We start from the raw sequence: 23,490 nt of genomic DNA, 5'->3' as shown, positions 1-23,490 counted from the left end.
ACGGGCCAGCACATCTGGCATTTGCCCGAACTTGTCACACCCTGACCTTAGATATCTCTGTTTTCTATATATTTTGGTTAGGTTAGGGTGTGACTAGGGTGGGTACTCTAGGTTTTTGTATGTCTAGGGTTTTTGTATGTCTAGGGATTTTGTATGTCTATGTTGGCCTGATGTGGTTCCCAATCAGAGACAGCTGTTTATCGTTGTCTCTGATTGGGGATCATATTTAGGCAGGCCTTTTCCCCACTTTCTGCTGTGGGATCTTGACTATGTGTAGTTGCCTGTCAGCACTCTATTATATAGCGTCACGTTTCGGTTGTCATTTTGTTCGGTGTTCATTCTTTTAATAAAGAGAATGTACGCATACCAAGCTGCGCCTTGGTCTCCTTCATACGATGAACGTGACAGAAATGCCAGATGGCCAGTCCGCCCCTGGGTATTGTTGTGAAGTCTGGTCTAGAAGTAGACAAAAATCCCTGTCCTCACCCCAACCCCAGAGGTTTAGGCCAAATGTTTAGCTGGTACCATAAACACAGTATTTAACAGCTACCACAAGCCAAAATGTTGATGTATCGTCTTTATCGTCTATGACTTTCTACTGGACTACCACTCAGGATGTATTTACTGCAATGCATTTCATTTCACAGTTCACACAGTATCCTGTGCATATATGATGAATACACTTTGATTTGATTGTATTTGGCGTCTTCTCCATAGCTTTTTTAACTACCAGACTGCCAGAGTAGTAGCCTTGCAGGGGCACTGCACTGCTGCTGACCATGTCCTCCAAGCTCTCTGTGGGTGTGTGTACAGTATGTGTGTATGTGTGTCTCACAGGGGTTAGGATAAAGGAAAGAGACAAATATCAGTATCTCAGTGACAATTGAAAAAGTAATTTTCTTCTTCAATCATATCTCACATGGCCATCACTTCCCTAACAATAAGAAGCCTTGAACGATGACCACAATTAGATGCCATCATAAGAGGAATGTACATGCCTAAGGGGATAGCGCAAAGTAAATCATCATAACTTCCCCCACACTGTCACATTTGGCATTAAAACCCCTTAAAACGAACTGAAAATGTGTTTGAACATTCACTTGATAATGAAGGTGGGCAGAGACAATATCAATGGAATCGTTTGTTTTCTTCTGAGACACTCCGTCATCATATTATTGGTGTTGTTCATTTGAACCCATTGTGAAGTGTGTTTTTTCTCACCTTTTCAACATCTACCTCCCCTTTAAATCCCTTTCTCATTTATTCAGAGAAACATGTCAAGTAGCAAAACAATCAATGTCTCAGCAGATAACTGGCAATTAAATGGGAAGGAAGTCACAAGGTAGGAGGCAGATGCTTGCCTTCCAGTCGAGCACAGTTCTTAGATGGGCACCCCAGTGTGAAATTGGTTGAGTTAATTTCCTCAATTCAAGTCGCTGCCATGGGCCAACCCACACAAATACACTATATATACAAAAGTATGTGGACACCCCTTGAAATGGTGTATTTGGCTATTTCAAGCCACACCCGTTGCTGACAGGTGTATAAAATTGAGCACACAGCTGTGCAATCTCCACAGACAAACATTGGCAGTAAATTGGCCTTACTGAAGAGCTCAGTGAATTTCAACATGGCTGGCAAGGATGTCACCTTTCCAACAAGTCAGTTTGTAAAATGTATGCCCTGCTAGAGCTGCCCTGGTTAACCGTAAGTGCTGTTATTGTGAAGTGTAAACGTTTAGGAGCAACAACGGCTCAACCGCAAAATGGTAGGCCACACAAACTCACAGAATGGGACTGCCAAGTGCTGAAGAGTGTAGTGTGTAAAAATCGTCTGTCCTCGTTTGCAACACTCACTACCGAATTCCAAATTGCGTCTGGAAGCAACTTCAGCACAATAACTGTTCGTCAGGATCTTCATGAAGTGGGTTTCCATGGCCGAGCAGCCGCACACAAGCCTAAGATCACCACATGCAATGCCAAGTGTTAGCTACAGTGGATTAAAGCTCGCCGCCATTGGACTCTGGAACAGTGGAAACGTATTCTCTGAATCAAGATTCACCATCTAGCAGTCCGATGGACGAATCTGGGTTTGGCGGATGCCAGGAGAAAGCTACCTGCCTTAATGCATAGTGCCAACTGTAAAGTTTGATGGAGGAGGAATAATGGTCTGGGGCAGTTTTTCATGGTTCAGGTTAGGCCCCTTGAAGGGAAATCTTAATGCCACAGCATTCAATGACATTCTAGATGATTCTGTGCTTCCAACTTTGTGGCAACTGTTGCAGGAAGGCCCTTTCCTGTTTCAGATTGGCAATGCCCCCATGCACAAAGCGAGGTCCATACAGAAATGGTGTCAAGATCGGTGTGGAAGAACTTAACCCCATCGAATAGGAACACAGACTGCGAGCAACGCCTAATTGCCCAACATTAGTGTCGACCTCACTAATGCTCTTGTGGCTGAATGGAAGCAAGTCCCGGCAGCAATGTTCCAACATCTAGTGGAAAGCTTTTCCAGAAGAGTTAAGGCTGTTATAGCAGCAAATCGGGGACCAACTCCATGTTAACGCCCATGATTTTGGAATGAGATGATTGACAAGCAAGTGTCCACATACATTTGGTCATGGAATATATGTTCTTGTAGATTGTGGATTTCCCTTCCAGTACAGTAGCTGCAAACCTCATATTCTTCTAATTCAACTATTCGTCTTCATATTAGCCACACAAAAGTCTGTTGTCGGAAACACTGACTGATTCTTGGTCATTTTGTGACTAGATCTCATACATGTTTTCAGAAACATGTCCAAATGTCATACCAGATGCCTGATAGACAAACCAAAAGGGTTTCTCGTATGCCATGTGAAGAAGTGTCAGGTCAGGACTGAATCCAACCTCTTAGATAAAGCCGTCATAGAGAACAGAGACTGGTCAATGGAGTTCTTCTTTCACACATTCTGCCTTGAGTGGTGAGCTGGTGGTTTGTGGTCCAGTTGGTTAAGCCCTAAGTGTTTTTCAGTGTACAGTATGTTCTCTGGTCAATGAAGTGGAACACTTGACAGGAACACATACATGGAGTATGATGGTGGGTGCAGAAAGACAGGTTAGGCTGACATTGGGCGTCCCTGGCCTAGACTGACCCATCTGACCTCTGAGCTCTCTTAACCTACGCACACACATGCATGCACACACACTTATTTTTATTTTTTTATTTTTTATACCCCTTTTTTCTCCCCAATATCGTGATATCCAATTGCGATCCAATTACAATCTTGTCTCATCACTGCAACTCCCCAACGAACTTAGGAGAGGTGAAGGTCGAGATGTGTCAAAAGAAACACTGTTCAACTGACAACCGAAGTCAGCCTGCAGGCGCCCGGCCCGCCACTAGAGTACGATGTGCCAAGTAAAGTCCCCTCGACCAAACCCTCCCCTAACCCGGATGCAGTGCCTTAGGCCACTGCGCCACTCGGGAGCCCCCCCCCCACCCCCCCACCCCACACACACATTCTGTATAATACACACATTGACTAATTACTTTCACAATGCTTCTCTGTTGCCTCAGTGACAATCACACATCACAATCTTTAAGTGGAGAGGCTGGCAGAGTACAGGAGTTAAGAGGGATTATTTGGTCATCACTCTCTAATGAGGGCACTGAACGTTTAATTAGATTAGATGTACATAAGAGAGGAAGAGAAATGATATTGCCCACATATTTCATTTGGTTGTAATTATTGTGGCAGGTTCTGGAGATGTATGGGTGATAGATAGGAAAGCAAACATTTCAATGTAGGCTTTTCTGCTTAGATTTAAAACAAGCAGGAATTATTACATTTGGTGAATGTCATATTAGACATTATGTTTTTAAATGGTTATTGAATGTCTGTTGATGATAGTTATTCCTAATGATGTATCACAATCTATTTCATAATTGTGCAGGGAGAAACATAAAGGAGACGAATATTTAGGCTATTCCTCACTCCAGAAGGAATTGAAAATTGTTACCGATATTGCACATACTTTTCAATTACCTTGTAATAACACTGTATTTGTTGATTTAGCCAATGACCGTTTCAACAACCCGCCTATTGGGTCTCTCTTGGTGCCGTGGGTGGAGACTCCACGAAATTGACGTTGTCACTGAACCGTTGCTCAACACATTCCCGACTTGCTTGGAACGGAGGGATCCAGAACGAGCAGGCGAACACGGGATTTAAGAAAAGTTTATACTCGGAGTGCTGCGCGCAAGGAGGTCCTGAAACCGGCGATTTAATTGCGCAAGGTAACCAACCTGTCAACACACTGGCGCTCTGGGGCGTCGCTTCAGTTGCATGCTGTAACATTGTAGAGTTTATTTGAGATAATGTCATGTTTTGTAGTGTTCGGAAAGCGAATGTTCGAGCAACAGTATTTTCTTCAACAAGATGCTGTGATGCGTTGTGAATAGGTAAGGTATTGATCAGGTGTAGTTTATAGCATTATCAATACCAAGTGACATTCCTTTCCAGCTGCTGAGACTGATATACTCCCTCTATGTCGTGTTTGTCTGGCATTTTTGATTGTGTCCGTGAACGTAGCCAGCCAACCTTCCTGAGCGTTTCAGTCTTGCCAGATGTGGGACATTTTGTTTCGGTCGAATAGGCTACGCACTGAGCTATATAATTGTTACCAGAATTGTCTCACACTTCTGCAATGTTGCTGTTGCTTTTGAATCGACATTCTTTATCTGTGACATGGGTGTAGGCAGCAACCCATCGGTGTCGGTGCGAGTGACCTGCTAGGGGAAACTTGACTGTTTATTGATAGGAACTCAGGAATAGAGGTGCATGCACCTCTATCTCCAAATAGGGATGCATGCGAGTAGAATAGCCTAGGCATGACTAGTTTGGTATAAGTAGCCTAGACTATTGTTTTAGCTCATTCTAAAACATGAAACTCACCCTGTTGTCAATTCACCAAATATCTGTGTGGGTATTGCAATATGCTCAGTGTTACCGTATGCTACAGTTATGTCCTCTCCTGTGCGTTGTGCGTGGCTACCCGGACAATTCCGTCATGGTAATTACAATTACAGTAGAAGTTGTTTTGTAGTGGTGTTCGTTGTGAAAATCGATACGTGAGTGAGTCCCATAAGTGCCACCACACCTATATCAAATTATCTCACACTCACCGTGAGCGTCAGTCATGTTTCTTAATTGTAGCCTAGGCTACGTGTAAAACGGATTGGAGTTCTTGCCGTTAGGGAAAATCAATGTTTAACTTTCTGTTTCGGAGCCAGGGTTGCCAGGTCCTGCTAATATTTCTAGCCCAGTGACCACCCAAAACCCACGCAAAAAGCCTGAAAACTAGCCTATTTGTTTTCTTCACAGCAAGACAGGAGTTGCCACATTGATACAATAAACCCTTTTTCCATAACATAATCAAAATTCGGTTTTCACCAAAATAATAATTATTGCAAACGAATTTGAATATGTTGCAAGAGAAAATATTAGTTGCCCATATTAAACTCATCAGTGAAGATCTTTTTCGATCAATGGATGTCGATTTAACTTGTCTGACTACTATGATTAAGCAATAAGGAACAACGGGGTATGGTATATGGCCAATATATCATGGCGAAGAACTGTTCTTAAGCATAATGCAACGCAGAGTGCCTGCGTACAACTGTTAGCCTTGGTATATTGGCCATATACCACAAACCATATGTTAAGACTACAAACTGTTATAAATGACCCATTTACGAGATTTACTTGTTATTTCAGTAAGCATAGGCTAGAGACTAAAATCTGGGTTTATGATTGTAATTCAACCTTGCCATGATTTGCTTAGATAGATTCAGCTAGCCTATAGCCCCTGATAGGCCTACATCTTATTTCAGATAGGCTACAGTAACCTAGGCGAGATGAAGGCAAGATGTAAACTGAACGATTTAGCAGCTTGCTTGGTTCAAATTAACATAGTAATTGATTCAACATGAATAGTTTGGCGATTTCGAGGTAAGAAGAGCTTGAGTTTCACAATAGCCTGCTGGAATAGGATACTGAGGATGGGGTCGTAATTTCAACCACTGAATTAAATATGAATAATATGTACAGTACCAGTCAAAAATTTGGATACACCTACTAATTCAAGGGTTTTTCTTCATTTTTACTATTTTCTACATTGTAGAATAATAGTGAAGACATCAACACTATGAAATAACACATATGGAATCATGGAGTAACCAAAAAAGTGTTGCAGGTAGACTAGTAGTTAGAGCGTTAGGCCATGAACCGAAAGGTTGCTGGATTGAATCCCTAAACTGACAAGGTGAAAATCTGTCATTCTGCCCCTGAAGAAGGCAGTTAACCCACTGTTCCCCAGTAGGCCGTCATTGTAAAGTAGAATTTGTTCTTAACTGACTTGCCTAGTTAAATAAATACAAATATTTCAGATTCTTCAAAGTAGCCACCCTTTTCCTTGATGACAGCTTTGCACACTCTTGGCATTCTCTCAACCAGATTCACCTGGAATGCTTTTCCACGAGTCTTGAAGGAGTTCCCACATATGCTGAGCACTTGTTGGCTGTTTTTCCTTCACTCCCTGGTCCAACTAATCCCAGACCATCTCCATTGGGTTGAGGTCAGGTGATTGTGGAGGCCAGGTCATCTGATGCAGCACTCCATCATTCTCTTTCTTGATCAAATAGCCCTTACACAGCCTGGAGGTGTGTTGGGTCATTGTCCTGTTGAAAAACAAATGATAGTCCCACTAAGTGCAAACCAGATGGTATGGCGTATCGCTGCAGAATGCTGTGGTACCCATGCTGGTTAAGTGTGCCTTGAATTTGAAATAAATCATGGATCGTGTCACCAGCAAGCATCCCCACACCATCACACCTCCTTCATGCTTCACAGTGGGAACCACACATCCATTCACCTATTCTGCATCTCACAAAGACATGACGGTTGGAACAAAAATAACAATTTGGACTCATCAGACCAAAGGACAGATTTCCACCAGTCTAATATCCATTGCTCGTCTTTCTTCGGAGAAAGCAAGTCTCTTCTTCTTATTGGTGTCCTCTAGTAGTGATACATTTTATTTTACCTGTAGCCTAATCTGACTGAATGTTGCAGTCAGTCTAATGCATTCCAACAACTGATTGGCATTTGCGATAGAGCTTTTAGAACTTCCAAGTTAATTAACTAAACATGGCCATTAATAATTGCATAATAACACAAGGCTACAACAACAATACACTGAAGTTATAGGCTATGTATTACATTTGTTTGACAGCTCCAGGTAGGCTACACAAGTGGCACAAATTGTTTTGCAATGACTCCAGTAATATAGTCATTTCAACATATTTATTGTATCAAATGTTAGCCTACAGTTGCCTGCAATGGAATATAAATGAATAGGCTACTTGATGGCCAGCAGACGCAAATGTATCATTCTCCACATTTAATATCAGTTTCATTGAGGACTTTTCACCATAACAGAAGCACACCATGGAGTTCCATAACTTCCATGAAAATGTTCCATTTGTGCATAATGACAAGTTACCTAGCCTACCTACAACTGCGAAAAAGTTGTCACGATGTGCGCATGTGCTGCTCTGTCTCCTCTCACTCACGTGACTCAGCCAATAGTGGACTAAGCTGCATACTGCAGTGCTCTCTCAACACCCTGCCTCATTGCCTGATAGTCAGCAGCAGCAGGTCACACTGAAATAGACTTGTATTTCTTTAAAGAGAAATGCCATGGCGGCCGCGTAGCAAGTAGAAGTAGCCCAAAAACCCACAACCTAGGACCAATACATTTTCAAATAGTTTTCAAAGTTGTCCAATTTAGCAGAAAAACTGCGGACATGGCAACCCTGTTTGGAGCACATTGGGTGAATGGAATTGGATGGGACTGCTGCTGGCTACACGAGAAAAGTACTGGAGAAAAGTAGCTACACATCAGTCAGAGAGCTGTATGCTGATAGAATGCCTGTTTGTGAATTCTCATCCGAGTGGAGAAGTGCAACTGAAGCAGAAAATGCATCTGATGCAGAGCAGAAATTACAATAAGAAGCATTTTACACCTGCATTTAAAAAAATAGAATTGGTGTGAAAAACTCTGAATTTTGCCTTAACCCAAACCCTATATTTAACTTGCTAGTTAATCTAAGTAAGTGGCTGAATTAATAAGGTGACAGGGCATCATGTAGTACCCGCTTTCTGCCATGTTTGAGAAGTCAAAGTTATTTGGATTAGTTATTTGTACAGCTGCCACTATCTTGATTTCCTTATGTTTTTTCTCCTCTCCATTCTCGGCCAGTCTTCTCCTCCCTCTCTTCCCTAAGCAGAGCAGAGAGCCCTGTTGCCCTAGCGACTCCAGACTCTACAAAGACACAGCGTGTACACATTTTTTATTTCACCTTTATTTAACCAGGTAGGCTAGTTGAGAACAAGTTCTCATTTGCAACTGCGACCTGGCCAAGATAAAGCATAGCAGTGTGAACAGACAACAACACAGAGTTACACATGGAGTAAACAATAAACAAGTCAATAACATACATACATTGTGTGCAAAAGTCATGAGGAGGTAGGCAATACATAGGCCATAGGAGTGAATAATTACAATTTAGCAGATTAACACTGGAGTGATAAATGATCAGATGAACATGTGCAGGTAGAGATACTGGTGTGCAAAAGAGCAGAAAAGTAAATAAAATAAAAACAGTATGGGGATGAGGTAGGTAAATTGGGTGGGCTATATACCGATGGACTATAAACAGCTGCAGCGATCGGTTAGCTGCTCAGATAGCAGATGTTTAAAGTTGGTGAGGGAGATAAAAGTCTCCAACTTCAGGGATTTTTGCAATTCGTTCCAGTCACAGGCAGCAGAGAATTGGAACGAAAGGCGGCCAAATGAGGTTTTGGCTTTAGGGATGATCAGTCAGATACACCTGCTGGAGCGCGTGCTACGAGTGGGTGTTGCCATCGTGACCAGTGAACTGAGATAAGGCGGAGCTTTACCTTGCATAGACTTGTAGATGACCTGGAGCCAGTGGGTCTGGCGACGAACATGTAGCGAGGGTCGCAGTGGTGGGTGGTATAAGGTGCTTTAGTAACAAAACGGATGGCACTGTGATAAACTGCATCCAGTTTGCTGAGTAGAGTATTGGAAGCTATTTTGTAGATGACATCGCCGAAGTTGAGGATCGGTAGGATAGTCAGTTTTACTAGGGTACGTTTTGCGGCGTGAGTGAAGGAGGCTTTGTTGCGAAATAGAAAGCCGACTCTAGATTTGATTTTGGATTGGAGATGTTTGATATGAGTCTGGAAGGAGAGTTTGCAGTCTGGCCAGACACCTAGGTACTTATAGATGTCCACATATTCTAGGTCAGAACCATCCAGGGTGGTGATGCTAGTTGGGCGTGCGGGTGCAGGCAGCGAACGGTTGAAATGCATTTGGTTTTACTAGCGTTTAAGAGCAGTTGGAGGCCACGGAAGGAGTGTTGTATGGCATTGAAGCTCGTTTGGAGGTTAGATAGCACAGTGTCCAAGGAAGGGCCAGAAGTATACAGAATGGTGTCGGCTGCGTAGAGGTGGATCAGGGAATCGCCCGCAGCAAGAGCAACATCATTGATATATACAGATCAACAAATGAGGGTGCCTGGGGACATGCAGGGCCTACATTGTGAGAGGTGGGTTGCAGGAGAGTATTTAGATGTTTAGGTTTAGCAAAATATTTTAAAATATATGCGAAGAAAAATATGTAAAAAACGATATATACAAGGGACACGACAGGACAAAGACTTCTGACTGCTACACCATCTTGGATTACACATGCCGCTCGTTTGCATATTAAGCTAGCAGCCTCCATGGAAATTCGCTATTACTTGTGCTAATTTTTTTATCATTCTGGTAATAGATGCCCAATGTTTTTTTTTTTTGCGTTTTTGGGCATCCCCTTGATATAATCTGTGAATACCATATATCAGGATATAAGAGAAGGACGGTATAACGCTATGAAAATCTGGATACCACCCAACCCCAGGTTAGGGGAAGAGTTAGCTAAAAGGGTTAAGATTAGGGTTAGTGTTAGGCAAAGGGTTAGCTAACATGCTATGTAGTCGCAAAGTAGCTCAAAAGTAATAGTAGTTGAAAAGTTTCTAATTAGCTAAAATGCTAAAGTAGTCCGTGATGAAATTCGAACTTGCAACCTTTGGGTTGTTAGATGTTCGCATTGTATGCTTACCCATCCACCCTGACCAACCACCCGTTTCCATCTGTCTTATGTAACCATACCAAACATAACATATCATACTAATTTGCGTGTCTCCGATTTACATTTACTATGTTACGTCTAGTCTATGAGACCAGGCTGGGAAACAAGTTTCTAAAAGAGCTTGTGACAGTGGATTCTCTGCTTTGCGGTCTACAAGCCCCCATCACACGCCTATCAACTGCCACCTCTCACTCCATCTCGCGCAGACCTACTACGGCCACTTTAGTTGTCAATAATTATCCCTTTGTGAAAATAGGGTATGGTCATGTTCTTGTCCAAATGCTGTAAAATTGCCGTCATTCAGTTGCTCATTCAGTAGCTCACTCCCCCCCCCCCATAATATGCCTTTGAGATATAGGCCACAGCCTTTCCCCCTCTCCAAATAGCTTTTTTCCTCTCCTCATAAATATTTCCAGGTGGTAACCTATCCCTCTTCTCTGAATCACTATCATAGTGGTTTTCCTCCTTTTCCCCCTTATTACATCTTCAAGTGCATCTTGGTCTGCAGTAGCCTTTTATGACATTAAGCCAGGTTGCTCTGGGTGCTAATGAAATCTCATTTCTAGCTGGTTGGTTGGCAACTGACGTCAAACTTGGGCAGATCTCAACACCCATAAGTTTTCAGGTTATCAGGTGAATCCAGTCATCCGTATTTCAATACCTAGATGGCTGAATGCTTTTGTGAAGTGTCAAATATAGCCTACCACATCACAAGATGGATTATAGCCAAGTTATCTAGGGACATCATGAAGCCCGGAGGCAGGTTTTTACCTAGGTGGCTGACATAATGTGTTTGTCAGGTGGAAAAGGGAACCAACTGGAAGTTCAAACGTAAAGCTTTTAAAGCAGTGGCTGCATCTTGTTCCATAAGCTATTCATCCCATCCTCCTATTTCTCTCCACTTGGCTGATCAAGGCTTCATTTACTGGGATACTATCAGAAACATGCCTATAGCTCCATCTTGTCCTCTGTTAAGTGCAGTTTCATATTGCCTTCCGCCATATTGCTTTCTTATCTGATCCATGAAGTTTGCAGATGTTTAGCCTAGATTAGTGGTTACCAAACTGCTTACAACATTTTTACGGTTGCCTTGCAGTGTTTGTTGACACTGTTGTTGAAACTGCCCATCAAAATCACTTCTCTTCGGTGGGTTGTGGCGTCTTGCCCATGTGCAAGAGACCAGAAGGGAGTACTGCCAGGGCCCCGGGTTCACACAGGGACTGTCATGGGATAAAGTTATAATAAGGTATTTTTTGAGTGGGCAGGAGTGTCACGGCTGTCGTAAGAACGGGACCAAGGAGCAGCGGATGTTTAGTTCCACATATTTAATTAAAAGAGAAACTTAAACAAAACAAAATATATCAATAAACGAACAACTAAACGCGACTACGTGGTGCACATGTACAAAACAATATCCCACAAACACAGGTGGGAAAAAATAGCTACTTAAATATGATCTCCAATTAGAGACAACGATTACCGGCTGCCTCTAATTGGGAATCATACAAAACACCAACATAGAAAATATAAACTAGAACACAACATAGAAATTATAAACTAAAATCTGTTACGTTCGATAGAATAATCATCGGACCAAGGTGCAGCGCGATATGGTTTACACATATTTAATAGAGAAACACACAAAACAAAACAATAAAGAAATCAACGAAACGTGACGACAATGGAGTGCTAACATGCAACTACACATAAACAATATCCCACTAAACACAGGTGACAAAATCCTACTTAAATAGAGACAACGATAGCCAGCTGCCTCTAATTGGGAATCATTCCAAACACCAACATAGAAAACAAATCTAGAACCCCACATAGAAAATATAAACTAGACTAACCCCCAGTCATGCCTTGACCTACTACAACAAGGGCTTTCTATGGTCAGGGTGTGACAGTACCCCCCCCCCCCCCCCCCCCCCCCCCCCCGGAGGAAGGCTCCGGCCATGGAGCTGGACTGGACACCGTACCCGGTGCAGAGGAAGGCTCCTGCCCTGGAGCGGAACTGTACACTGTGCCTGAACTGGGCATCGGCACAGAGGAAGGCTCCTGCCATGGAGCAGAACTGGACGCCGTGCCTGGACTGGCCACCGGCGCAGAGGAAGGCTCCAGCCTTGGAGCTGAACTGGACACCGTGCCTGGACTGGCCACCAGCGCAGAGGAAGGCTCCTGCCCTGGAGCTGGACTGGACACCGTGCCTGGACTGGCCACCGGCGCAGAGGAAGGCTCCTGCCCTGGAGCTGGACTGGACGCCTTTCCTGGAAGTGCCGGACCGTTGACCCTCGCTGGAGGTTACGAACCATGGACCGTCGCAGGAGATTCTGGACCGTGAACCGTCGCAGGAGGTTCCGGACTATGGACCGTTGCAGGAGGTTCCGGACTGTGAACCGTCGCCGGAAGCTCTGGACTGTGAATGCGCACTGGAGGCCTAGTGCGTGGAGCCAGTACAAGTGGCACCAGACTGGTGACACGCACCTCCGGGCGAGTGCTGGGAGAAGGCACAGGACGTACCGGACTGGGGAGGCGCACTAGAGTCCAGATGTGTGGAGCTGGTACAGGTTTCACCAGACTGCCTACCAGATCCTCTGGTTGAATGTTGAGCAGAACACACTTGCACAACATCTCCCTCCTCTCTCTCTCTCCCAACTTCTCCATCGCCTCCCTGACGGTCTCTGGCTCTTCAGGGAGAGTGCGGGGAGCTGGCACAGGACGTACCGGACTGGGGACACGCACTTCAGAATGAGTGTGCTGCAGCATTCTCATCGCTACCACCTCTCTCCGGAATCTTTCATCGAATTCCTCCTCTGACTCCCACACAGGCTCTGGCACGCTCCGCTGCTCGACCGCCAGCTCCATGTGCCCCCCCATCCCCCCCCCACCCAAAGATTCTTTGGCAGCGGACTGATGACACGCTCCTTATGGCGAGTGCGAGGAACCGGCACATGACATACCGGGCTGAGGAGGCGCACCGGAGATCTGGTGCGTGGAGCCGTCACATATGGCACCGGACTGATGACCCACTCTTCAGCACGCTTGCGCTGCCGCATACTCCTAGCCAACTCCATTCTCCGGTATCCTTCCTCACACTGTTCCATCGACTCCCATGCGGGCTCTGGCACTCTCCTTGGGTCGACTGACCACATCTCTATCGCCTGCTCCATGTGCTCTGGCTCTTCCCGCTCAGCCGGCCACCCCTTGTGCCCCCCCCCCAAAAAAATATTGCGGTTGTCCTTGGGGTTTCTGTGGACGTGAACCCTGTCGTCATCGCTGTCCTCCACTATTACCTTCCGTCTGTCGCCAAGGAAGGGTCTCGCATCTACCCATCACTTCTTCCCATGTCCAAAACTCCTTTACCTCGTGGATACGCTGCTTGGTCCTCTTTTGGTGGGATATTCTGTCACGGCTGTCATAAGAATGGGACCATGGTGCAGCGGATGTTGAGTTCCACATATTTAATTCAAAGAGAAACTTAAACAAAACAAAATATATCAATAAACGAACAACTAAACTTGACTACGTGGTGCACATGTACAAACAGAAAAATAGCTACTTAAATATTATCCCCAATTAGAGACAACGATTACCAGCTGCCTCTAATTGGGAATCATACACCAACATAGAAAATATAAACTAGAACACAACATAGAAATTATAAACTAGAATACCCCCTAGTCACGCCCTGACCTACTACACCATAGAGAAACAAGGGCTCTCTATGGTCAGGGCGTGACAAGGAGTGTGTGTGTGTGTGTGGGGGGGGGGGGGGGGGTTCTTCTATCCTTGTGGGGACCTAAAATCTCCCAGAGTCCCCACAAGGATAGTAAAACAAGGAACATTCTCCCCATTTATCACGTCCCCATGGGGACAAAGGCTATTTTAAGCATAAGGTTTAGGGTTAGAATTAGAATTAGGGTTAGAATTACGGTAAGGGATTAGTGGTTAGGTTAGGGTTAGGTTTATGGTTTGGGTTAGGATTACGGGATAAGGTTAGGGTTACGTTTAGGGTTAGGGGGTCAGGATAAATAGGATGTAAATACATTTAATGTCCCCGTGAGAATAGAGAACGAAACGCGTGTGCGTGTGCGTGTGTCTGCCTGTCTGTCTGTTCGTCCATCTGGTATGTTGGTAGTTGTCTCGTGTTTTGGGTTTAGTTTGTTAAATAGTACTCTAATTACACCAGTAACAACAGTATGTTGTCACATCCATGTGTGTGTGTGGTATCTGCAGGTTTGGCTGGTGTGTGTGTCTGTTGTGCATACGTGCTTAAGAGTGGGTGAGTGGCAGATGCCTTGAGTGGCGTCAAGTGTGTACTAGCTACATTGGTGGATTTGGTGTGACTGAGTATTTGTGTGGGTGTTAGCACTGACCTGAGTGTGTACAAGTGGTAAATCTGTGGGTTATGCAAAGGGATTGTTTGATACAAGGCTTCTTCATTACTCGAGACCTGTGATACGTGGTTGGATGGTGGGAACAGCATGCTCCTCTCCCATTCACTTCATCTCTCCCTGCAACATACATTTGGCATGACCGAGTGTTATGCCGCCTCAACATGGGCTTTATCTTCAAGGCGACGCTTTGTGGAAGAATGATCTTAGGCCTCAAATAGCTTTTGGGCTCATCTGATGGTGGAATAGCATCAAAGCAATGGGCGGATGGCTTCAGATACTGTAAACCCGATGGCTATTGCCAACAACATCCCTCAAAGGTCAAGGAAGATTCACTAGGTCAGTTTCAAAGTTGAACTCAACTAGAAACAATGCCAAGGCCTCCAATTAAAAAACATCCCATTTAAAAAACAAACTCACAAAAGGGAAGATAACGTCCATATGAGCACAGCTTTAGCCCTGTAAGTGCTGCTCTGTAATGGTCCTTAGGGTAGTGTTCAATTTAAGGATCACTCTGCCTTTAAAGCGGCTGAATGTCAGGAGCATTCTAATTGAAGCAAATGGGAAGCAAAGGCACAGTGTGAGACGAGTCCTGCGTGCGCCTCAGTGCCAGTACTGAAAGACGATACTTATTCAAGGAAAAAGTACATTGCAGACACTTTCAAGGTAAGCTGCCATTCAAGATAAAAACGAAAGCCCCTTCTTCTTATAGTACCTCTGAAATCACGAGCCCAGATTTAAAGGGACTATGTCAGTGGTCGCAATGGAGAATTTCAGCACATTCCAACCACAGGTGTGAGTGAATGTGATTGAAATTGGACCACTCAGAATTGCTTAGAGGTGAGACCATTCAAACAAATCCACACACACAGCCCCCTCTTCTCTCCTCCTCCTTTCACTCTCTACCTTACCGACACACATTCCAACCATCCATCCAACTGCTGCCAGCAGTGTAAGAGCGCTAGCCAACATTGTCTTTCTGTTCCTTTCGCCCATATCATCAGAGAAACCTGCAGACGGAGGCTGACAAGCTAAAGTGACACGCTAAAGGCGCTTCCCCTGTGGAGCCTTTCTGCTTATCCCCTACCACCTGCTCACGTCGCGATATCGCCCGCTCCCTCCTCGCCCACCCCCCATCCTTCGCACTCCCCTCAGCAAAGCTTCAGGGATATTGCAGCCCCACTACTGCCTGCCAACATGCACCACCCCCCCCCCAAAAAAGCCCTAACCTCCCCCAATCCATGGAGTGTGTCAATTCTCTCCCTGAGAGAAGCGGGAATAATCGTGAGTAGCATATTCATGACAGCGTCGGTTTAATAAGCGTCCTCTAGTCGTCAGTTTTGGACCGTGACAGTGACAGTATGATAGGCGTTACGGTTGGTGTAAGTGGTGGTGAAAAGGAAACTGGGTTGTGTGTACGTGAGTGGAGAGTGCTTTGCTTTGCCTAGAAGAGGAGGTTTATAATAGACAGGGTCTGTTAAATATGCTGGGCTAAGCGTCAGGGGTGTTTGGCGAAGGTTTGACGTTCCGCAGGGCTCAGGCTGCCAGCAAAGCAGTGTCTGGTCCTTTCAGAGGAGACTGGTTTGAGGCAGTCAGCCTAGCTAATCTCATTCCCCCACCATAGTCGAAGTCCAGACTCTCTTTTCTTTGTCTCTCGTTCACTCTCTCTTTCCATCTCTCTAAGTCTCTCTCTCTCTCTTTCTCACTCTATCTCTACCCTCCAACCCATCCCTCACCATGCTGGAACCGCCTACTCTCTTTTTCTTTATTTTTCTCCCTCACACACTCTCTCTATCTCTCTCCCCCCTCCAACCCTGCTGCTTGTACACTATCTGTCAGGGACCTTTGAGAGAGATGGCAGGTTACACCTGGATCAGCTAGTCCTATATTCCCCCACTGATAGTGGGGTCTGCTCTGGTCCTCTTCCTCGTGCGCAGTGTGTGTGTGTGTGTGTGTGTGTGTGTGTGTCGGCATGTTGCCTTGTCTGTAGAGGGCACACATTTGGTGTGTGTCTGTGTGTGGGTATATGTGCTCTGCATGTCTGTTATTATGTTTGCATGCATTTTACGTTGCGTTTTCTGTGTTTGTGTGTGTGCTGCTCAGTGACAGAAATGGCAGTGGATACTGGAAATGACCTTTGTTGTCAAAAGCAGGTATATTCTCCCTATGGTTATGTAAGGCCTAATTATTATACAACCTGTCAGTTTGGTGTATTCCTATACTTCCCGCCGACCAGGATTTCTCCTCCGAGCAGTATTGTCCCACATCTACTGTTGTCGGAACACTACACTACACTGCCCTCGATAGTCTGACCCAAATACTCTATGTATTCAAAACGACACTGTTGTTCAAATACCTTGTACAACATTCTAGTGCTGTGCATAACCACTTAACTATGCAATTTATACACTAAAGCTAGGCCTTTGGGCAGTAGTTTGAACACTCCTAATCATCGTTCTGCATATTGTAGTTTAAACACTATTCTAACAGTGATTTAGGCTCTTATGGATCCCTTCACGCGCCAATCCCTTTAGCGGGATCGATTTGACAACATCCAGTGAAATGGCAGTGCGCCAAATTCAAACTACAGGAATATCAATATTCATCATTCACGAAAATATATGTGTAATACATCAAAAGAAAGCTTCACTTCTTGTTAATCCAGACGCTGTGTCAGATTTCAAAAAGGCTTTATGGCGAAAGCGGACCATGCGAGTATCTGAGGACAGCGCTCCGCATACAAACACATGAAAATCATATTTCAACCAGACATGTGTGCCACAAAAGTCAGAAATAGCGATATAATTAATGCCTTACCTTTGAAGATCTTCTTCTGTTGACACTCCAAAATGTCCCAGAAACATCACAAATGGACCTCTTGTTTGATAATGTGCTTCTTTATGTCCCAAGAATTTCCATTTATTTGGCATGTTTGATTCAGAAATACACCGGTTTCAACTCGCCCAACATGCCTACAAAGTATCTAATAAATTACCTGTAAACTTGGTCCAAACATTTCAAACAACATTCCTAATCCAACCTCAGGTACCCTAAAACGTAAATAATCGATACAATTTAAAACGGAATAAACTGTTTCTAATACCGGATAAAAACAACATGAAGCGCGTTCCAGTTCACGCGCACCAAAACAGTACAACAGAGTCCACCTGGAGTGACACTTACAATGAATAGCCCTACTTCTTCATTTCTCAAAAGAGAAACATCAACCAATTTCTAAAGACAGTTGACATCTAGTGGAAGCCATAGGAACTGCAACCAGGATCCTCATAAATAGGGCTTCCCAAAGAAAACAATTGGAAAACACAATGACCTCAAAAAATGTTTTCCCTGGATGGATTGTGCTCGGTGTTTTGCCTGCCGAATCAGTTCTGTTATACTCACATACATTATTCTAACAGTTTTAGAAACTTCAGAGTGTTTTCTATCCAAATCAACAAATCTATTATATACATATCCTAGCTTCTGGGCCTGAGTAGCAGGCAGTTTACTTTGGGCACACTTTTCATCCGGATGTCAAAATACTGCCCCCTAGCCTTAAGAAGTTTAAAGAGCGACTAAACGCACCGATTCTGCATATTTTTCTTTTGCTCATTAAGAAAAACAAGATTTTAGTCTTGGGGGTGTGGTTTGATGTGGCAGTTACTTAAGTTTGCCCCTCATTGGACACCATAAGAACAAAGCCAGTATCACTTCCTCAAAATAGTCTAAATGAATCTAAGATAAATCAAGAAATCTGTAATTAATGTTGATGTTTTTTCCGAAGATCTTTTAGATAGCAATTTTACTAGCTAAGGTGTTTGGTGCAGTATTTCGCAGGTCAAAGTTTGATCCGCTGTGCTGCTGAGCAGGTCTGTCTCCCTGTCTGTGTGTTCTGCTGTACGATTGGATTCTAGTGCAAGGACTTCACACAGCATCATTCCGAAGACATGACACTCTTGACACTCAACTTGACATCTAGAGAGTAAACACTGATAATACTCGCGCTAGTCAAGACAACAATAAATGATTCACAAAAAAACACATGCAGTAGTGAAAATGCTTCGCCCACATTAGTTAAGACAATTTCTGGACTCACACACCATCAAATGGGACCTTAACAAGAGTCATCTTCAATTCATCTTTAAAGGAGAGAAGTGGTTGATTATTTCAGCCTCTGTGTTTACGACACAATTTACTTAGCCAATCCGCTGCCTGTTTATAAAGAATGCTTTTCAATTTATCCCTTGACTTCCACCTCCACCTTTCCTCCTTTGTGTTTACGTAATGATTGTTTTGATGTAAGCCTTCATTTATTTGAATTATAGGCGATGGCAACCAATTTGAATTGGCACATTGAGGTATAATGAGTGTAGCTCAAGGAACAGAACAATGAGGTGCTCTCGTCAACAAGCATCGATTGGAACATGAGAAAATTAGAACTGACTGAGTCGTCTGAAATGGCTCGCGAGCAATCCACTTTAGCCTTGAACGAGCATATCCATTTCTTCACATGCTATGTCAATGGGTACGTCTCCCCCGCTTGTTGCACCCCCGCTTGGTTTCTTCCTCCTCAGCTCTGGGCAGTTTGATCTGTTAAATTTCACAGGGCTTAACTGTCCCCTGTTTTTCTCCGTCTGTGTGTGGAGGAAGAGTTCACTCAGTGTGCGGATTATTTCTCCCATGAGGCTGAGGGGGTGAGGAGAGCCCAGTCTGTCAGATCTGCCCACGTTGCCTCGCGGTTACCGTGCCAACCCCTAGGGTCGGAGGGTGGGAGGGAGAGTGGAGCCGGGTGTCTGCAGGCTGTCAGGTCTCTGCCAGGTCTCCCCGCGACGGACCAGACCAGACCGGCTACATCTCCACAATGGCCAGCGCCTGTTGTTTTCAGGTTAAGGTCTTATTCAAATGGCCTTTGCATACTCTGGTCTTGTAGTCCACCGCACCCACTTCTGTTCTCCATCTGTGTGTGTGTGTGTGTGTGTGTGTGTGTGTGTGTGTGTGTGTGTGTGTGTGTGTGTGCGTGTGCGTGTGTACCTGTGTGTGTGTGTGTGTGTGTAGGCCTGTTGAGCCATACAGCATACAGCTGGCTCCTCTGCACAAAATCAGGATGACTGGAGGACAAGAGGGTGTAGGAGGGCTCAGGTTTTGGCCTACAAGCTTCTTGTCTCTCTTTGTGTGTGTGTCTCTCTCTCTCTCTCTCTCTCTCTCTCTCTCTCCAGCTCGATTCGGTTCTATGTAGCAACATTTAAAAAACATTATTTTTTTTTACAGTGGATAAAAGTAGAGACTCAAAGCTAGTAAATGGTATATCATACACTGCAGTTGAGGAACAATGGGAAGGTAATTCTGCTTTGAAGTTGATAAACTTGTAACCCAATTTTTGAGAAAATGGCCCTTGAATGTTCTGGTACACCTACTGGAGAGCTCTTCTTTGCCTACAACAGTGGAGGCTCCACAGAGGAGAAAGGGGAGGACCATCCTCCTCAGTGAATTTCATAAAAATACAAATAGTGAAACATTAAAAAAGTTATCCTTTTTCGATAAAACTATACACATATATATTCAAGTCACCAAATAATTGATTAAAACACTGTTTTACAATGAAGGTCTACAGTAGCCTCAACAGCAGTCTGTAGGTTAGCACCATGGTTTAGCCGGAGGACAGCTAGCTTCCATCCTCCTCTAGGTACATTGACATCAATACAAAACCTAGGAGCATTGTGGTTCTCACCCCTTTCCATAGACTTACACAGTAATTATGACAACTTTCAGAGGACGTCCTCCAACCTTTCAGAGCTCTTGTAGCATGAACTGACATGTTGTCCAACCAATCAAAATATCAGAGAATGAATTTAGTACTGCAAGCATAACTTACAGCTAGCTAGCACTGCAGTGCATAAAATGTGATGAGTAGTTGACTCAAAGAGAGAGAAAGACAATAGTTGAACAGTTTTGAACAAATTAATTTCTTCCAAAATGAAGAAGACGCGAGAGAGAGAGCTACCTATATTTGTTTGTATTTCTTCATACTCTCACTTTCACTTAGCTACTGAATGCAACTAGCTAGTTTAGCCTACTCACGCTCAAACAGAGAGGGATGCTATGTTAGCTAGCTGGCTATGGCTATCCAACACTTGAACTCTTCCAAGTCAAGGTAAGCTTTTGATTTTATTAATTTCTTGCCACCGGGGCCTGCCGGTGTAACTGCTAAACTGTTTTCTGACTGTACAATGTACTGCATGATTGATTGGTTTACTAACACGTTAGTTCTTGTAGCTATGTTGACTATGAAGTGATAACGATGTAGGCTGTGTGCAGCGGTTATAGCGGTCATGTTATGAGGGTTTGGCTTGGAAAGTTTTTTTTTGTCTAGTCGCAGATAGCTGATGTGTTGTGCACTGAAATCCACAAGCGAAGGAAAAAGGTGAGAGGAGGAGAGTGCGTAGATAGTTGCTGTTTTCATGTGGCTGCTATGAAAGTGAATTGTGTTTGCGTATGATCAGGGGTATATTTATTCCGCCAATTGTGTTCAAAAACGTTTCTTAAACGGAAGCAAACGGAACGAAAATACCTGAATTTGTCCAGTAGAAATTCTCATTTGCAACTGTTGGACTGATGATTACTCCCTAGATCGGCTAGTTGAAGGCAAGAGTGTGCAAGGCATGTCACGCCTGCTCCCAATCTCCCTCCCTGGCGTTCGAGGGAGCCGGGCTTTCCTGCACTATGCACTCCTGCCACCATCATTATGTACACCTGCTTCACTCGTCATGCGCATCAGCGATTCATTGGACTCACCTGGACTCACCTGTGTTATTACCTCCCCTATATCTGTCTGTTCCCCAGCTCTGTTCCCCGCTCCAGCATTGATTGTCATATGTCGTTGTTTTACCCGGTTCTGACGCTGTTCCTGTCCTGTTCCAGATAACATTTTCATTCATAGGCTATGTTGTAGCAACCTCGTGATGGGTACAGGGAAAAATCAAGTAAACCTATCGATGTTACATTTAGCTGGGTGAATGAAATATGAATGACAGTCATCCAATATGCTGTAATAGAAATAAGGCCATGCTCATAAAAGAAAATGATCATCCTCCCTCACCTTGGACCGGACCGACCGCCACAGGTCTACACCCATTCAGTATCATTCACACCCTCTTAAGCCTTAGCCTCACCCATCTCTTTAAGGATTCAGATTTAAGGCCATGTGCTAAACAGAGTGAGTTAGGTAGTGTAGTAAACATCCAAACATTTCAAGACTAAAAGTGGTGAAAGTAGTAGCAAAAATACACTTTATCTAGTCCTTGACCTATATCCTAATCCAGTGTTTCCCCAAGTACCCCCAACAGTACACATTTTCATTGTAGCCATGGAGAAACACACCTCATTCAACTCATTGAGGGCTTGATGATTAGTTGACAAGTTGAATCAGGTGTGCTTGTCCAGGGTTACAATACAAATGTGTACTATTGGGGATACTCGAGGATCAGGGTTGGAAAACACTGTCCTAATCTGACTTTGCCGCAGGTCATGTTGTTATTCACATTATTGTCTCTGGTTAACAAACACTATTTCAAATAAAATCTATGTTTATTTGTCACATGCACAGGATACGTAAACTGTACAGTGAAATGGTTACTTGCGTATTTGCATAGTAGCAATATCAAAAATAGAAAGTATCCAGATAAATATTCTATAAATATTTTATAGTTATTAGATGACTCCTACCCAGACACACTTGTCTAAATTGATGGACATGTGAAAGAAATGCTATAACCAACCCCCAGCCACAGCTATCTAAGTGGACGGGTCACTATTGTTTAGACATGTACACATGTTCATGAAATACTGTACAATAGATGACTGTAATCACCACCAGATACACTTGTCTAACTTGATAGGGCATGTAATCATCTGACGAAGTGGAGTCTTTTGTTTAGACATGTAGCTAGCTAGCTAAACAATGTGCCTAATGGTGCTTTCAAGACAACTGGAAACTTGGAAAAATGCGAGGTCAAATCATCACGTCAGTGATCTTCAGATCCTAAAATTGGGGCTCTAGAAAGAGGGCCCGAGTCACCGAGTTGGAATTCCAAGTTGGATGACCGTTCAAAATTATTTTTCCCTGTCGGAGTATGCTTTTTTCTGAGTTCCCTGTTATCTTGAACGCCCTGAAGTCGGAAGTCGGAGATTTCCAAGTTCCCAGTTCAGAGTTCCCAGTTGTTTTGACCGTGGAAATAATCCCAAACCATACTACTAGAAATACAAACTGATTGTGATAGCTAGCCAACATGCATGAATCTGCAGGTAGCTAAAGCTAACTAACTAGGTTCAATGTTAGCTAGCTAGCTAACATTAGGCTATAACTAGCTATGCAAATACATTTCTGAGATACAAATAATATTACTACACAGATCATACACATAATGTTAGCTAGCTAATAGTATGCTTTAACTTTCAATGAAAATTACTTTCTGACAAAGTTAGAAACGTAAAATATCTGAAAATGTAGCCTACTAGACTAGTTTGAAGATGTAACCCGGAGACAGGTGTTTTCTGTGTTCTCTTTTCGACTCCCCTCCGCATATGTGTAAAAAAATGCCAGGATTTTCTCCATCTCCTGAGCTATCATCCTCTGCTTCCACCGGGCATTCCCACATCTTCCATGACAACAACACTGTTGATTGCCGTTTCTTCCACATCACTGTCATCAGAAGGCTCTACAATGTCTGCTTCAATTAAAATGTTTTTACCTAAATCAAGTATTTCCTCGTCGTCTGATTCATTTTCAGAGTCAGAGAGAGTCGACGTGGCACGATCGTCCTCCAGAAGGTAATTCC

General features: G+C 43.9%; 1 protein-coding gene across 5 annotated transcripts in view; it reads left to right on the top strand.

The window, feature by feature from the left end:
* The first annotated feature begins 4,091 nt into the window (after nt 1-4,091).
* The window catches only part of LOC110486185 (junction plakoglobin a), a 76,186-nt gene continuing 56,787 nt past the window's right edge, over nt 4,092-23,490 (top strand). The window contains exon 1 of one of the 5 annotated variants that reach the window (XM_021557607.3): nt 4,092-4,278. The gene's annotated coding sequence lies outside the window, so the exon portion shown is untranslated. Of the gene's footprint in view, nt 4,444-23,490 lie in introns of all 5 variants that reach the window. The other 4 variants (XM_090196264.1, XM_090196261.1, XM_090196262.1 and 1 more) reach the window with 4 other exon arrangements.

This window comes from Oncorhynchus mykiss, chromosome 13, assembly GCF_057628025.1.
Source record: "Oncorhynchus mykiss isolate SJ-2025 chromosome 13, ASM5762802v1, whole genome shotgun sequence".
Lineage (NCBI taxonomy): Eukaryota > Metazoa > Chordata > Actinopteri > Salmoniformes > Salmonidae > Oncorhynchus > Oncorhynchus mykiss.
This window is presented reverse-complemented; position numbering and strand designations above follow the sequence as displayed.